The sequence below is a fragment of the Megalobrama amblycephala genome, linkage group LG3 (genome assembly GCF_018812025.1).
Source record: "Megalobrama amblycephala isolate DHTTF-2021 linkage group LG3, ASM1881202v1, whole genome shotgun sequence".
Lineage (NCBI taxonomy): Eukaryota > Metazoa > Chordata > Actinopteri > Cypriniformes > Xenocyprididae > Megalobrama > Megalobrama amblycephala.
Genome location: NC_063046.1, coordinates 15,684,752 through 15,698,580, shown reverse-complemented (window position 1 = coordinate 15,698,580; position 13,829 = coordinate 15,684,752). Strand labels below are relative to the sequence as shown.

Genomic DNA, 13,829 nt, shown 5'->3' with positions numbered 1-13,829 from the left:
CATACCCACTCAGCAAAACTAATCAACAGCATGTAACAGGCCTCTTAAAGATACAGCGCTCTTTGGCAGGCGACGGAACGCGAGTGGCCCTCGTCTTCGAGAAGGCGCTCTGAACGCTGAGGACAGTGCCGAGACGCACGCATGAACTCCCCCAAGGAGACTGTTTGATTCCCACAGACAACCTTTTGATAATTGAAAGCGAGAGAGTGAGAGGAAAGAGAAGCGAGAAATGTGGCCAGCCTTGAATCACCTGAAATATTTCAATTTTGCGGGTGCTGACCATCAGCCCCTGCTGCCAGAATGTCATCCACAGAGGACTGCTCGCCTCCCCCTCCTCTTCCTCATCCCTCGTTCCCTCTTCGCAAACTCCTCTGCCCTTGAATCTGATTCGTTTTTTTTCTCTCTCACTTGCTGCTTTGGCAATCATTTAACACAGTGTGACTTGAGTTCTTATCACCTGTGTGCACTGTATGCTCCAAATACCTATCGACCCATTGACACAGTGTAAGGAGGGACTTGGGCAACCTTACACATGGAAATGATTTCAATTAATTACCATTTCCCCGGAGAAGGCCGAGAAGAAGAAGAAGAGCGAGTGAGACAAAAGGTCCGAAGAACGGGAACATTCTTGCGCCGTGATGTGCGCCATGTGTAATGAGTGTTGTAAAGGTCATTTGACGCGTTTCTGTTGCTATGAATCAATTTCTCTTCGAGTACTTAATTCTTGTTTTGCAGGCATTGTGTGGAGTGGGTGCGCTGACCAGGGTTCGGGGGCACTTTCGGCATAATAGCTGAGAGCACCCGCAGGGTTACTGAAGAGGATGGAAAGGGATGCTCTAAAGAAATCGAGCGTCAGATCTTCTATCATAGGAAAATCACTGCTGCTGTCCTTACAGTAATTGGGGCATTTATTAGTGGCCTGTGATAAATCCAGCCCGATAACAAGAGCTACTTCAGAGAAAAGCTAAGTCGAAAAGTATCCTGAGAGGCCATGACCAATCCGTGTGGGTGATCAAGTAAGTTGCATTTAAAGGTGTAGTATGTAATATTGACAGCTAGTGGTTGAAATGGATACTGCAGTTTACATTCAAATTATTGGAGAGAGTTGTTTGCCCCTCCTCCTCAGACTCCATGCTCACATGGGTTGCCAGTTTGAGGACACACAACAGAAACGAATGCAATTGACAATGGAAGGCTATGAGTTGATTTATCTGCATTTTAATATGCCTCTGGTCATAGAGCTTTTTAGATGTATGCTGAGGCTTTTTAGGCCCCGTTTACACTAGTGCGTTTTCATTTTAAAATGCGTAACTTTTGCTATGGTTATGCCTGTCGTTTACACTACTCCTGCGTTTTTGACCCTCGAAAAATGGCGACTTTCAAAAACGCAGAGTTTTAGTTTGAAAATGCTGGGGTTGCGTTTCTGCGGAGCCCCTAAAGGGACGTGGTGGGGGAAAAAATGGGCTTTTTTTTTTTCAAATCTTTTGCGTTCCCACGAGAAACATTGCGTTCCCACGCAAAGATATTTGCGTTCCCTCGCAAAACTTTCGCATTCCTACACAAAGATATTTGCATTCCCTGTCCTGCTGACTGACAGTAATGTTTCAGTCAGCTCCATACGTTAATAATGCACACAAATAATACGTGGCTCATAGAGTTTGAACTTGTTGGATTCAAATATAAAGAAATGCAGTCAGTGCTAAACTCAAGGAGTTCAGTAAAGTCAGCAATATCACAGATTCAAACTTCCCGGATCAATAACTCGTAAGCTAAACGTTGTTAATACACAAATGCAGCCATAGTAACCAAGACAACAAGCTACAACAACCCAGTTTTCCTCAAATGTGCTTTATAATATATAAATTGGTCTCTATGAGCAGATGGCTGAGAGAAGTCTGAAGGGACCGTCTGAAAAGTGCAAAACCCAAAACCCTTTTGAAATTCAGTATATTACATTACTGCTCTTCTACTGGTTGTGCTGGAAGACTTAGTTTGATAAAAAAATGCAAAAGTTTTATGATTATTTATTATGAAACAAAATCAATAACTCACTGTTATTAGTAAAAATATTAAATAAATTGTAATGCCATCAAATTCAGTAAGCAATTATCAAGCTGTTGTATGTAAGCTGTGTACCAAAATCATTTGTGTAAAGAAGGCCTTTATGTGCTACTTGCCAAACTAAGTGTTGTAGTAGCCTACCTATTACCATCAGGAGAGCAGTGATGTATGAACTGAAGTTTGTGACAGTACAGTGTGTTACAGTGAAGTTATTGAGTATTTTTCATAATATAAAATGTGCAAAAGGGTTTTGGATTTTGCACTTTTCAGACGGTCCCTTCAGACTTGTCTCTCCGCCTGCATAGAGACTAATTTATATATTATAAAGCACATATAAAGAGCATTTCTTTATATTTGAGTCCAGCAAGTTCAAACTCTATGAGCCGCGCATTATTTGTGTGCATTATTAATGTATGGAGCTGACTGAAACACTACTGCCAGCCAGAGGGACATTAAAGAGGAAGTGTTTGTCCGAGCTCACAGCAAGGGAACGATAATATCTTTGAGAGGGAATGCAAATATCTTTGTGTGGGAACGCAAAAGATTTTAGAAAAAATTTTGTCCTCCCATCACATTTTTTTTCCAACACCACATCCCTTTAGGGGCTCCGTACATTTCAGTGTATACGGACCAAAATGGAGACTTTTGAAAACGATGGCGTGGCTGCCCACGTTCGCTCTGCATATCCTTGATGACCGTGTAAACAATAACATGGAGACTGAACTGCAATCTTTGCTGGGATTGTTGTCATTTTAGCAGCCATTGTGCAGTTAAACTGCATTTTTTTTTAATACTTCAGCTACCTACATGCACAAGAGACAACTGTTTACACTACGCGCATACCCAGTGGTGCATGAATGGTCATGCGAAATGCGTTTTCAGTCGTGTAGTATAGACGGAGATCGTTTCTGAAACCCTACGTAGACGTGGATCATTTTCATTTTAAAACGCTGAAACAGAACGCACATTTTGGATGTAGCATTGTTTTTCTGAGAAACAAGTACGGGACCTTTTTTCCCATCAAAAAAGAACAAGCTGGAAATTATACAGATATAATGTAACTCAAATTCAAACACGCTTTTGCTAGAAAATGACAATGCTGATAAGATATAAAAATGAGGATAACAATGACTGAAAACATGACTGTGTAAAGTATATAGATAAATGGAATATTTTGTTTTTTCAGTGTGTTTATTCAGTGAAGAATGTATTATACTGATTCAAACTGGTACAGTAACTGAGTTTAAAAGAACCGACTCATTTGTTTGCGAATTGGATTATTATTTTATACCCGCATCCCATGAGGACGCTGCCGCTGAAAAGCAGAGCAGGAAATGTAATATGTAAGAAGAAATATGTAAGTTATGCCCAACAACAAACTTGTTAATTGAATTTGAAAACTTACACCGTCAATACATACATCGTGACCTGTGTAGCCCAGTTAAGAAACAAATTACTCTGAGGTTTTCTTTTTCCACACAAATCAGTATGGAAACTTTTGCTTTAGTTTACAGGCTGTGCTGTGAATTGTGTGTATCGGACAATGACAGTAGAATTCAGTAGAATTCAAAGCGACCACTTTGGGACTGTTGAGGACTGGGACTGTCAGAAGAATCCAACATCCACCAGCGCTAATGACAGCCAAAACACAGACCCGCTCATTTATATCAAAAAAGGTATGTGAGAGGAGATTTTAATGTGAAAAGTATTGTTTATGAGTGTGATATGGTTTAACTCCTTCAATCCAGTGCAATAGCATTACATAAATAGGAATATTCATACTAATGGGTCCACAAATGGGGAAAGTATTGGTTTGGTTGTTTTTCCTCGCTGGGATGATTATGGGAGTGTGACACCTTGTAACAACTGACATACAGCAATGTGTTTTATAATAAGAACAATAAGCTGTGTGAATATCTAATGTAACGGTGTACCAATCATACCAACATGATGATTGTCAGCCATGTCTGTGTAGATTATCAGCATGTGTACTAGCTGCACCAGGGGGTCTTTCTGTGTTTTACATAGAGGTAAACAGTTCCCCTAAATCAGCTGATGCTGTTTGTGTGTACTTGCAGTGTTGTTTAAAGTTCTTTGTTGTTTTCAATTTGTCAAATACTCTAGAGCGAAATATATTATAGTAAATCATAGTGAGCAAAGTAAAAACACATTTGTTGTGATCAAAGGAGAATATTTAATATGTTTAGGTTTGAAAATGCAGATAATATTCAAGTCGGGTCTTAAGGCTGTTTTAAAACTTTGCAGTAAAACAAAAAGGAACAAAAGAAGTTGACACTTAAAAAGGCTGCAGTATTCTTTGAGTAAGCCTGAAGTTAAAGCAATACCATACTCCTCCTCATTTCCCATTCTCTTTGAAAGATTTAAACGCCCTCACAACAAATCCACCAGTTTGCATTAGCGCCAAACTAATCTCTGATCTCTCGCTTTTTTCTTCGGTTTGGGGTGGGGGGAATATAGCTCTATTAAATATGGATATAATGTCAAGAAAGATGTAATTGGGTTAGAATTAAGGATGGTGCCTTGTTCAGATTACCCCTGTGAATACACAAGCAAAAAAGCAACAGCAACATGCTCATGCTGTTAATTAATTGGAATAACACAGAAAACACTAAATAAGCGCAAAATGCAACTTTGGAACATTAAATCCCTAGAATGAGGGACTAAATGGCAAAAAAAAAAAAAAAAAAAAACTACCCAAGACGGAGATGTCAGGGTTTTTTAGGACCATGATATATCTGACTTTAAAAGAATTCCAGTGTTGACTTTGGATAAATCCAAAACATCTCTCATCTCGGGTTGTAAACCTGTATCCTTGATGTGCACACATGTTATAGTCAAATAAATCCACATTCACTCGCTAATGTGTGCCCTGTGAATCTGTTACCAGAATGATTCCTCATTTCCTCCCTGGATCACACGTGGGATATGGAGCCTAACACCCAGGCCCTTCTCACACCACTCTGGACCTGCTGAGATTGGTCTCTCTCCCCGTTGCATTATTACCCATTATCACTCGGCCAGCCCTGTATAGGGTGACTGATAGAGAGATGACAGAGAAGACCCGAGCAGCAATAACGCATTATTAGCTTTTTCACAGCTACCCGGGCTGGATTTAGACTGGATATCCACAGGTTCTCTGAGGGCAGTCCATTGTCACAACAGCTGCTTTTCCACCACTGGAGTAACTGCCATCACACAACAGGCAAAGTGTTTATTTAGAGAATGCTTTATTTGGCTTTTAGTCTGTGGACTCGGACCACTGTGGAATTAAAAATAAGGATGTTTTGTGTTCTGCGGTGTACACGAAGCGCTCCCTGAACTCAGACTTGATCGTATATGCATTCCATATACAGCAATCCATTAGGAAACTTTTCATAATTAGTGTTATATCACAATGTGGCCAAAGCCACGAGGAAATTCCTCAAGGGACAATGCCTTTGAGGCCTGTCTCTACAACAGTGACATTTCGCTTACGTGCACATTGTCCCTCTTCAATCTTTTTATGTAAAACATTTTTATGCCACTCACCTATGGATGGATGAACTTTGCAGGAATCGATGATATAGATAAGCAATAGATCATACTAGTCAACAAGACTGACATAAAAATGAATTCATTGTATAGGTGAAGTCAAAAACTGAATGTATTCATAATGAGGAAAAGTGAGTTATTCCTAATCAATAGCACAATTATGCTAATAGACTCCACCGCAAAGGCTGGGGCTAAATGACCATTTGTGAAATACAGCTTTTTCGCTTTTTTATTACACAATCCACTTTATAAAGTGATAAGTCATTGAAAAATACAGATGGTCCATGCTAGACCCTATAGAACAGAGAATAAATGTATAAATAAATTCCAGTCAGAAATATTACTTATAATTACTCCTAATATGGACGAAGCCAAATACTTCCACTGTAAAAGTGTGTTTCGCATCAGAAGCAGCTGGTTGTAATGGAGCATATACGCCAAATTGAAAAGAAACAGTATGTGTGTATGTACTGTATATGCATATGTCTGTGTGCGTGGTTTTGGGGTGTGTGGAGATATTGGAACGTCTGCGTCCTCCATTCTTTGAGTTGAACCATATTGGAAAAGGATTGTCTGGTAGAGAATACAATATTTGTACCATAGCTGGAGAGACAATGGCATTTGACTGTGTCCTTTGTAGAAACCTGTGATATTGGCAGGATTGCTGGAGGGTTTACTGGGAATTGAAAACTCTAGGATACATTTCAGTTTTTGATTGGCAGCATTCCATAGCTTAATGACTGAATGCATTTATGTCGACTCTTGGATTTATATTTTAGTTTTATTGTTTATTCAGCAAATATGAAAATCTTAAAATAGAGCTGATAGGCCTTAAAATATCAAGTAAAAATAGCCCCATTGTGTAAAACAGTGACTCTACTTTCTATATGCTTTCAAATCATCATCATCATAATGACCATGATATTTTTGGACAGGTCAGATGTAGTCATCTTGAAGTCAGATTAGTATTGTTAGCATATATATAGACAGAGCACGGCTGAGCACAGATACTGTAAATAAATACTGTAACGCGCTACTATTGTGAAATGTCATTATTTAGTATATTTAAAAATGATATTAGTATATTTAAAAATAATACTTTATTTCTTTATTGTAAAAGCTGAATTTTTGAAGAAGGCATTACAACAGTTTTCAGTTTCACATAATCCTTCAGAAATCCATCTAATATGCTGATTTTGTGTTTAAGAAACATTTCTTTTTATTATCAAGTTGAGTTGTGCTGGTATTTTTTCCCCCCCACAAACTATTTTTGTAGAAAAATGTTTTCTTTAGAAAAATCAAAAGAACCACTTATTTGAAATAGAAATATTTTGTAACATTATACATGTCTTTAGTGGCACTTTTGATCAGTCAAGCTCAAACTTTTCAATGGTAGTGTATATAAAAAACTATATTCTTACCTTTTATGAGCTATTTCATGCACACAGTAAACAACAGTGCCAGCTTCATCTCTTTTCAAGGGCTTTTAGTTTTGACGAAGCCCACTATTTCGGCTTTATTCTGAGCTGTTCTATGAGCATCCAGCATTCTGCTTTGATCCTGTAGCCTCAACCTCTTTTGAACTATCTACCCACCACTAAAAAGTGGAAATATTTCCATACAACTCTTACATGGCACCTGTGTTTAAAGGCTGAACCCTTGGAAAGCTTGTTGAATAAGGCAAGCTAGTGACAGAAAGAGCATGAAAAGTACACTATTGCTCACCATTTTTGATTTCATGAACTTGAAGTGAGAATAAAAATAATAATTTTCAGCTCAGTAACCCTCTCGTAAAAACCATGACATTTTGAATCATTCAGCCTAACCGATCCTTGCAGAGAGAGAGCCTTTATATGTATCAGCAACTGGGGTCAGCCAGTGTAATTTGTGGATGGGCTGAAGAGCAGCAGATGAAGACCGGTGGCTGGGTATAAATGGTCTCAATGGAGTTGATTTCACTTTTAAGTACGCAAGAAATGACAAAATTTAAAGTAAAGCAATTAATGCATCTCATGTGAATAACACTATGCATGCATCTTCAGTCACCTCTACATTCATCTATTCCTTCTATTTGCCCATTCTTTAACTTTTCCTCCCATACATTCTGGACTGTTGATTTGGATCTAAATCCATTTGGAAAGCAAAGAATAAAGCCATCTTTCTCAGTATTGTTGTGCACATTTATGGTCTGGCGTTGAATAAAGTCTGAGAGCAGCTCTGCCCTGTCCATCTCTAACAGACCTCTTCTTTCAGGATTTTTTTTCTCCCCTTTTTTGCCCCTGTCTGAATTGCTTTTGTTGATTATGTGTAATTGAGGCAAATCTGAGAAGCAAGGCCAGCTCCTTCTCATCAGTGCAGGCGAGATGAAAAGGGTCCGCCCAGGCACCCAACGTGGGGGGTCAGCTGAAATCAGATCATGGGGCTTTTCTTGCGTCTGGCAGCCGACACTTTTAAATGTTAATGGACAGGGCGAACAAAGCCGAAATGGGTCTGAAAACGCTAATTGTCCCTAATTCATGTAAATAGGTTTTTTAATGGAGGAATTAAGCATTTCAAATACGCAATAGTGGGCAATCAGGCCTTTCATTTGGTGAGGTGGCACAGGTGTAGTGGATTGAAATTCATCTTTCGCTGAAGGCGAGCTCATTTGTCACTTGGCCGTAACCGCTGACTGCCACATTGATGGAGAACGAGAGAATAGGCAGAGCGGAGCGCCACAGCCGTACCTGATACGCAAGGACACGTGACTGCGCCAGAACATGGAGAACGCTCAACAATCTTTTGCTTATGCTTTATAGCTGTATCAGCTGGCTATGCACTGCCAATCTCATACACAAAGGTGCGATACAAGTGAGAGCCATTGAGCTGCGAATTCAATTGGCACCTCTCTTCACATCTGCAACACAAACAGATCCCGCAAACCAGAGGACTAAGTTGATGTGAAAGGGCAAAAGTGTACAAAGGATGGTATATATATCTTCCTTTCTGCATATATTTCTATATAAACAAGCGTTTAAAGGTGCTAGATCACAAAGAGCAAACTTTATCATATAGAAAGAGAGGATGTCTTATGTCACAGCTCACCTCTAACCTCAATCTTGCACTACATAGGATTTCACTGAAAGATAAATATAAAAATACGCGGTATACCATTATGAGAAGTGAAAGGTACGTTCACATACATAATACTCGCATGCAGACGCAACCCTCGTTCTCCCAATGGATTGAGATGTCACAAACGAGAATGGGAGCAGCTGCTAACTTATTGCTATGATCAAATCAAATAGAGGAGCAAGAGCAAGGTCATGTTCCATAGTGCTGTAACAAGGCCAGTCAGAGCGTTTTGTGACATTGGACTCACGCCGTTAAGGGTATGAATCAACAGTGAAACGCTGTCATAGACTTATTAGACAATATGAGGTATATATTGAAGCTTTCAGCTTTTTTGTAAAAAAACAAAAAACAAACAAGGCCTGGCAGAGAGAGCAGGAACCTATTAGTGAATGAGGAAAGATACACCTTGTTTAAAAGGACAAATCAGATCGCAAGATTTCAAACACTTTAAGTCTGTACTCACCAGGAATGTTAATGAAAAAGTTGGGATGGGCCTTTTCGGCTGTCTAAAAGAGAATGGCATTGTCTAACTAAAAAAAGAGAGGCAAATCAAAGAGCAGTTCATTTTCGCGCTGACCTTCAGAGCTCCTGGCGTACAGACAAGGGCACAAACAGATTGAGAATTAATTGGTGCACTTAACATTTTGTGATTATAAGGACCCCAGATCAATACTCTATGCAAATAGCAGTATTGATGTGGTCGAAGAAACCCTGTTAATTGTGTTTGGCGACCAAACAGGGCCCCTGTGTTTCTATTCCATTATGGAACAGGAGGCACGGATGACACGGCTCCTCCCTCCCTCCTTTTCCCGAGCATCTCCGGAGAAGTTGCAGAGTTTGATAGTCTTGTTTGCGTTCAGCATGGCCTTTTAGCAGCGGCCTTTGAAGAGGCCTGACGCACATGGCTGTTGATGCTGCTGCTGTGATCTTTTCCACAGTCCCTTTCCCCATCTCAGGTCATGGCACATCACACAAATGGCCCTCATCATCGCCTTTATTATTTGCTCCAGGGAAGGGCTGCGGGGGGTGGAGACAGGAGAGCGCTGGTGTTGAGGGCCCGAGCCACGAGCCACATGCCGGAATCGAAAAACACTCCTCACAGACAGCCATTCTAATGAATTAGTTTCAGCTTTATTGCGATGGACTGGATTTTCCACTCCCTGTTATTACAGTGCGTCAAAGATGCACTTTCATTTCAGATAAGTACCAGTAATCCTGTTTGCAAGGCCGGGGATAGATGAAGTTAAATACAATTTAAGCAGAAACGGAAACGGGTGGAACAATGCAATTATTGCAAGTGAGATTGAAATGATGCTATTACTATTATCATCATTATTATTGTAATTAGTAGTGCTTGCTTATTGAGAAGATGGCGGAGATGAATCATGTCTGTTTTTTTAAAATCACACTGACTTCCTAGAGATGTGCTATCTTGAAACCCCGCATAAATAATTTTAGACATAAAAAATGTTGTGTGTGGCTTCCGGGAAATGTAAAACACACCGTGATAGAACGCTAGTGCTAATTACATGGGATTAACTACGGCACTCATACAACCTCTTTCGCAAACCCGCTAAGTTGTTTCACCGTTTAATGTGAACAAAACTCAAGTCCCCTGTGACATTATGGTTAGTAGTGATAAAATGTGCAAATATTAATCCTGTGATCCTAGCTAGGCTTTTAACAAAGCAGAATTATTAATATTAAAATAGTGGTGTTCAATAATTGATAGACCGTCCGAATACATTCATTACAGGGGAGAATATAAGCTCTTGTCAAAAGAGTACAGGTAGAGCCTTACAAACAGTGAAAACGACATGTTATTAGCCGTTTGTTAGCATGCTAATTGCCTTTAATTCCCTTTGGTTCTGGGCCGTGCTCATTTAAAGCATTAGCTCTAATCCCCTTGTGATGGAGGAGTGGCTGGGTGAGGAAGGACAATCTCGTGGAGATGGAGAGAGTGGACAGGACCTGCCTGAGACATGTTTGTCAGACCATTAACCACAATATGCCTCATGCTATATTGGCAGTTAGAGTGATTTAAACAGCAGACAGTTACAGGAGACACTCTGGACTTCAGACAGGGCCAGATGGCTCTTAAGGTCACACACAGCAGCCTATAGCATGAGACAAGGTGAAATTCAGCATTCTTAGGAATTAGCATAGTGCTGTTGTGACAGCCTTTATGCAAGTAAAGACAGCGGCAGCGAAGCTTGACGTGAACGTATAGGCATATTTACAGTAAGTTGCATTTAAACACGAGATCAAGAACACTAATACGATACACGTGTAGATAAAGGACATGCACAAACAAGGATGAAAGGAAATAATAGAGCCACAAAATATGGAAAGCATTTTCCAAAAAACTTTGTCAAGATTGAAGTCTCAAGTTAATAGTGCGGGAGGACTCCTAAAATCTGAATCCATTTCCAGCTAAAAGCATCGGTCCGAGAATTGAGGGCGTTAGAGAAAAAATAGAAAGGTACATGTCATTTCTATAGGTGCTGAGACATGAGGAGGAGAGAATAGCCAATCTGTACTGTGTAATGGATATGTCAAGAGTTGCTAAATCATTGGTGTTCAGGGCAGAGAGACAAGAAAGCCAAACATAATGTCATTCCGGAGAAAGAGGAAGAGAATTAGAGAAGCACGAGTGAAAACAAGGACATTACAGAGCGGAAATGTGAAAACAATAGGGACAATTAAATCATAACGTTCGCACAAAAGAAGGCGAATAATATGACAATAAATAGAATCAAATAAATGGTTTCTTTTCATGTGTCCTATCACTAAAGTGTGACTTCACTGGCATCTTCCTTGTGTGCATTATGGAAATGAAGCAATGGTACTTTGCTGAACAATAACACATTGACTTTGAATCCTCTTACTTAAGGTTTGATTGCTTCTTGACGGTGGCTTTAAATGAATTGTGTTGAGGAGTGATAAAGAGCTTATTGTTGGAAGAAAAGCCCAGAGCAATGAAGAAAAGCTACACATGGAGTGTCCAGACGATACAGGCTATTACGGTGAGGGAATGGTGTCCTTGACTGCCAGGACGGCTTAGAATTTTATTTCATCTTGTTTTGCTGGCTGCGGACTATGATGCGTGACTCTGGTGCTGGAGAGAGGGGGCAAAGCATAGAGCAGTTTAAGATCTCATTTACGTGTCTCCGTGAGCTCGCGTATTCGGATGTGTTCATACTTGCGCGTGTGGGACGGCAGCTATGGAAGAAAATGTGAATGTGCAGTTCAATCTGTTACAGTGGGTCATTTTATGTGGGCTTGCTCAGATTGACCGGCCCACATTCAGGCCAGAGAGGAGAAGAAAATGCTAGCAGTGGTTCTCAAACTCTGTTTCGCAAGTTCATTGGGTGATTTACAAAAACGTTTCATTTGTTAACAAACATTGAACAATACTTCTACAGCATAATGATCATTTCAGCATTTACTAATACATTTTTAAAATCAAAAGTTGTATCTATTAACATTAATGTACTTTGGACTAACGAACTGTAGCACTAACATTGGCAAAGATTAATAAATGTTGTAAAAATGTATCGCTCATTGTTAGTTAGTGTCAACTAATGCATTAAGTATTGTTAATGAATGGTACCTTGTTGTAAAGTGTTACAAAAAAAAAATTTAAATTCATTATCAATATTAAATTACTTAACAGTTGTGTTGATAATAATTGATCAAGTAAGATGTTTACATTATTTTTTTAAGTGATACATTTTCTCTTGTCTCATTATGATTTCAATAACTGACATGCATTAATAAACACAAATGTTCAGTCCAACATTTTAGCTAGTGAACAGTTGGCTCATTTAGTTTTATTAGATAAAGCGAGCAGCCAGTTACTGAAATAAAAATCTCAGTAAAGGATAATTTGCACACTTGAAACCTTAGGTAATTGGATTCCAGCAAATTCAGGATGTTTGGTGGTTTGCATCCACCTGAAATTAGTTGCCAGTTCCTTGGCCGCTTGATCTTGGTGAGCAAAAGTTCATTTAGAGGTTACCTTTGCTGTTGGTCAGTGACACGGAAGCATACGCAATCAGCTGAGCTCAGCTGGGGAACACAATAAATGATAGAGCTTTTTCTGTTTTATCCACTCCTTCTGCAAACTTTCATAGGCTCTGAAACTGAGTGTGGAGAAAACAGCTTGATCCATCAGTTTAAACGATTACGCTGCACTAAACAAAGGCTGCTAATTGGTCTTTAAGGGACAAAACTACCCTCAGCAACAGCCAAAGTGAACAGAGAGAGAAAACTGTACACGGTGAAGCTTCACAGTACGACTCGGCGCTTTATTAAGGGCAACATTCCAATGAATTATGCAGAGCTTCAATATGAGTGGGCATGAGAAAAGGAGCCAGACAGCTCCTCTGAATCACAGATGCCAAGAGCCATTACTTTATGTATAAAGTATATGTCTAATAATTATCTCATGTCTCATATCTCATGCCTCTCCACACAGCGAAAATAATGATGCCGCACTGAGGGGTCACATCTGCAGTCGGAGGAGGGAGATCTACAGTTAAGATTAGTTCAGGAGACTCAGATCATGAACATACAGCCTGAGTCGTCCACTTTTGCAGACCAGAAGCAAGCGGATGTTCTACACATCTCCAAAGCCTCTATCCAACACTGCTTCCTTTAATTTAAATTGTGTCATTATTTACATACCCTCATGTTGTTTCAAACTTGAATGCCATTATTTTTTTCTGTTATTTTAAAGGATTTTCATAGCAACAGTTCATAGTGTCCACCAGTGTTTTGGTGTAATTCACAATATGCAATTAGATATTTTTTAATGGGTACAGTAATGCATTGCTTGTTAAAATTTCACTATAATATCTGAATTATTTTTTCAAACAATTCATGCATATTTTAAATAATTTACTAACATATATAATTGAAACCTTGGGAAGCATTGCATGCTTTAAAGGATTAGTTCACTTCTGAATGAAAATTTGATAATTTACTCAGCCCCATGTCATCCAAGATGTTCGTCTTTTTTTTTTTTTTTTTTTTCCCAAGTCGTAAAGAAATTAAGATTTTTGAGGAAAACATTCCAGGATTTTTTTACCATATAGTGA

The 13,829-nt window shown here is 39.3% G+C and overlaps 1 long non-coding RNA gene across 1 annotated transcript; it reads left to right on the top strand.

Moving 5' to 3' along the window:
• Window positions 1-2,508: 2,508 nt before the first annotated feature.
• LOC125264651 lies at window positions 2,509-13,483 on the top strand. Its single transcript, XR_007184108.1, has 3 exons — window positions 2,509-3,418; window positions 3,569-3,737; window positions 13,208-13,483. It is a non-coding gene; the product is annotated as an uncharacterized LOC125264651 (long non-coding RNA).
• Window positions 13,484-13,829: the final 346 nt, after the last annotated feature.